The following is a 4,784-nucleotide window of genomic DNA, read 5'->3' on the forward strand; positions in this document are numbered from 1 at the left end:
CTTGTTTATTTTTGTTGTATTGCCATTGCTTTAATTTTGAGTGCTGCAAGTATACAAAATAATAATTTTGGTATCTACCCACGAATTTAAAATGAAGTATGAGACAAAACTTTGTAGAGTAAAAATCTTTTAAAAGCGGTTAACGCCATTGTTTATCGTGCTTGAGGGTCCGGGTTCTATCCCAAAGAGAGCTTTTGTAAATTAAAGTTTTTGCTCCAATATTTATTAGTCCTTCCTTGTAAAAATTGTAGACCTTGCCTTCATGTTATTAACGATCAACTGGGTCGATACTATATTCTGATTTTTGCAGCATTCATTGAGTATATGGTTAAAAGAATCTTTCTTTTCTTTTACTTCTGCAGTATGGAACACACACAAATGAATGGCATACCGTCTAGTTCATCCACACAAGTATAGAGATTTATCAATTATATATCTGTCCTCAAGTGATGTCACAGCGTAAATGCTTATGACAAGGATAAAATTTCGCCAGCAAGGAAATCACCATACTTTGCAAACAATTTTTGCCTTTTCCACATTCATGCATCTCTTCATACATACCCGACGATTATAACGACTGTACTACTGACCTGGCCGCTTTCAAGTATTTGACATACTGATTGTGCCAAGTTTTCCTCGGTCTTCTTCTGCTTTTTTTCCAACTACATTCGCCTCATAACCACTTTTTATTATTAAAGGAGGTGGATGAGTACTTACCTGACTAAAAAGGAAAGATTTGCTTGCCAAATGCAAATAAAATGCGGCTTCACATGTTAGCCAATGCTTTTGAAAGTTTAGACTTATTTTCACCTTGAAGTCTGTACTTTCTCAGAATTTCTTCTCCATGTTATAATATGGATAAATGTAAACGTTGTGTTTCACTCTCTCTCGCTGCTCGCTGATAGTGTGTGAAGGAGACACAGAGGAGTATTTACCAGTGCTTACTATTTGTTATTTTGTTATTATTTTATATTTAAGACTTTTTGTTTCTCTATTAGTGTATTTTATATAAGATACTATATATGTACTATGTTAAAGGCATTGCCGTTAAATAAATAAATAAATACATAAAATATGCTTGGTGCGTTGCATACGGAATTCGGAATCAATATGAAACTTTCTTATAGACTTTTATTTGTATCGATTTTGGAACATGTTTAAAAATATTTGCGTTGGTTTAAAAACTTTTGAAGTAAAACATTTTTTTAATTTTACATTTTTTATAATCTACAATCACTCACAAATAAGCCAAAATAAGTAAAAAACATAAAAGTTATTGATACTACGTATTTAAATGCGTTATCTTTGCATTGCAATGTTTGTTTTTCAATGTGTAGATAAACCTAGTATCTATTATGATTTCTTTAAATTAAAAAAATATCAAAGTTAGTATATATTTTAGACTCACATATCGCTCACTCCTTTCAAGAACGTCATAAATCAAAAAACTTGATTTTTCAGGAGAACGTTTTTAAAGTTTAAAAATATAACACAATGCATTTAAAAATATATCAAGCCACTTATTGAACTTTTTACTGTGCAACAGATCTTTTTAGGTAAAACCTGAAGGTTTTTTCTCCCTTTGAAAAATATTAAGTATATTTAAAAAAATTATTAAACAATACGTTTTCTTCAAAATGCAAAAACAACATTTTCTGCCCTGTAGCGGGTCAATATTAAGTTAAAAATATGCCTCTTCTGCTGAGATACAGTACATTTTCTGTGCATTCCGAAAACATGCACAACTGAAAATTGACAATTTTTGATTTATGACGTTCTTGAAAGGAGTGCGCGATATGTTAGCAGCATCCAATTCACAAAAGCTAGTACAAGTATCTATGTGTATGCAACCTGAGATTGGCCTAGCTGTTACAATGAATTTATTTTGTTACCTGTTATTTCTCTGTAATTTCCTTTTCCACACTCTAGCAGTAATGTATTCTAAGATACTTTTCATACGTCATCAATCTTTTGTTCAATAATCTGAAGAGCAGGACTGATCACCTTGGCTACATGTAATTAATGATCAAGTTAACAGTGCGTCAATTAGATGGAGTGTCTTTTGCACCATCCAGGTGCGATAGAGGTATTTTTTTTTTTTACAAATGTGATCCATGAAATATTGTTTTTTTTTGTATAAGCTAGTTATTTTAGTAGGGCATCGTGGGATTAAAACATTTGACATATCGCTCACTCCTTTCAACAACGTCATATTTAAAAAAACTTGATTTTTCAGGAGATCGTTTTTAAAGTTTAAAAATATAATAAAATGTATTAAAAATAAATATCAAGGCACTTATTGAACTTTTTACTGTGCAACAGATCTTTTTAGGTAAAACCTGAAGGTTTTTTCTCCATTTGAAAAATATTTAGTACATTTAAAAAAATAATTAAGCAATTCTTTTTCTTCAAAATGCAAAAACAACACTTTCTGACCTGTAGCGGGTGAGTATTGAGTTAATAATATTCCGCTTTTGCTGGGATATAGTACATTTTCTGGGCATTCCAAAAACATGCACAACTGAAAATTGACGATTTTTGATATATGACGTTGTTGAAAGGAGTCAGCGATATATGTTAGTGAGTAAATAATAAAAAGTTTTTTTTAACATCACTTTACTTATTTTCAATATAGACAATTAGAATGGCGGCACAATCGAAAAATATGTCATTTTAATGTTTGAAAAAATAATTAACATAAAGACACCTTTAGTTTTAAAATTGCCAAACTTCGAAAAACGGCTAAATTAGCAATTTAAAACATTTGACGTTTGGTACGTGCTTGATGTCAGTATTACAATTATCATGTTTTAAAAATAATCAAGTGACTGTAGAATGTAAAAAATAAACTAATCAATGTCGGATAAAACCCAGAAGGATTCCGCTCCTTATAATATTACGCATTTGAAAAATAATACTTGTGTAAATAAAAAATTATATAAAATAATAATGCGTGTATGCATACATTACAAAATACTTATAAATTAATACGCGAAACATATCCATTTTTGTATAACGTCTTGATTGATTTGAGTGGTGTCATCTTCTTCTAGCCCTCGTCTGCATCCAATGGTGCATAGGGCATTGCATAATATGGACGCAGTGTTATCTTGATCGTTGATTCCGCGAAGGCAAGGTGACCAATCTTGCGCTTTTGGTACAAGTCCAGGGTGATATTAAACACAAAGCAGTGAAGACATGTCATTCTTTTTGACAGTTGTTTTCTCTATGTCGTTATTGTCTATGCTCAGTTTTCAACTATGCAAAGCCTTCCTTTCCACACATCGCATGTCACATGTGAGGGGTTATCTTTTTGGCGATATATTACGTAAGTATATGATTGAGTATTGCACAAGTTTAACGTTTTTTTACACCAATCGCGATAACACGATATGACCGGTTCAAACAAAGATGGCTGCCATCAAAGCAAAACCTCGTTTATTTATAAATATTTATTATACCATAATTTCCTTTCTTACGAATAATATATTGTTAAAAACCAGACCGAGAAAAATGCATACAGAATTAAATGACGGTGAATAAAATTTCATGATCGTACTACTGTTAAAAATCTTTAATTTTTATTTTCAAAGTTAATATTTCCAATATGAAAATATTTGGAAGTAAAAATTATTGTTTTTTAAGAATGTTCATGAAAGATCACGATAATATGATAAAAATGTACGTATTTAGAAACAAAAGAATTTTTATAGGTGTCACCTTTAAATAAAGGGTTTATGTCATATTTATTGATTTTGCGTTTAATTTGTAGAACGCCATTTTAATTTATGTATTAATTGTAAAATCAATCACATATTTTTGAGTCTACTCAGTTGTATTTTATTGTTAAAAAAACACATAAAAATTAATATTGTGACAGTTGTTTCGCCTAGTTATGGCATTTTCAAACGAATGTTCGTTTGAAAATGCCACGACTAGGCGAAACGATTATCACAATGTTCATTTTTATATGTTTTTTTAACAATGAAATACATCTGAGTAGACTCAAAAATCTGTATTTGATTTAGCAATTAACACATAATGTTTATGGTATACTTTATCTATGGAAAACTACATTTCGATCCCTGAATCTCTCGATTCATACATCGCTCACTCCTTTCAAGAACGCCATAAATCAAAATCGTCAATTTTCAGTTGTGCATGTTTTCGTAATGCCCAGAAAATTGACTAAATCCCAGCAAAGAAGGCATATTTTTAACATAATATTTACCCACTACATGGCAGAAAATGTTGTTTTTGCATTTTGAAGAAAAGGTATTGTTAAATCATGTTTTTTTTAAATATACTAAATATTTTTCAAATGGAGAAAAAACCTTCAGGTTTTATTTAAAAAGATCTGTCGCACAGTAAAAAGTTCAATAAGTGGCTTGATATTTATTTTTAATACATTGTGTTATATTTTTAAACTTTAAAAACTTTCTCCTGAAAAATCAAGCTTTTATATTTATGACGTTCTTGAAAGGAGTGAGAGACATATCGATGTCAGCCGACTTGTTTTTACCAAGTTTCGCGTATCAAAGTATTTGCCATACAATTGTTATAAACAAGTAAAAAATAGTTAATGACGATTTTAATTTGAATTTTACGCATATCCGTTTGATTTTTAGTAAAACTAGGCAATACAAAAAGTGAAACTACTAAAAAATTAATTGTCTTTTAAAATGAGTAATCTCATTCTTCGTTAATTTTTTTAATTGATACCAATAACATCTAGTTTTTTTTAAAAGAATAATTACGTTTTAAAGGTTTAATCTATAATTATA

This window comes from Brachycentrus maculatus, unplaced genomic scaffold (assembly GCF_059751285.1).
Source record: "Brachycentrus maculatus isolate JH-2025_06_01 unplaced genomic scaffold, ASM5975128v1 h1tg000475l, whole genome shotgun sequence".
Classification (NCBI taxonomy): Eukaryota; Metazoa; Arthropoda; class Insecta; order Trichoptera; family Brachycentridae; genus Brachycentrus; species Brachycentrus maculatus.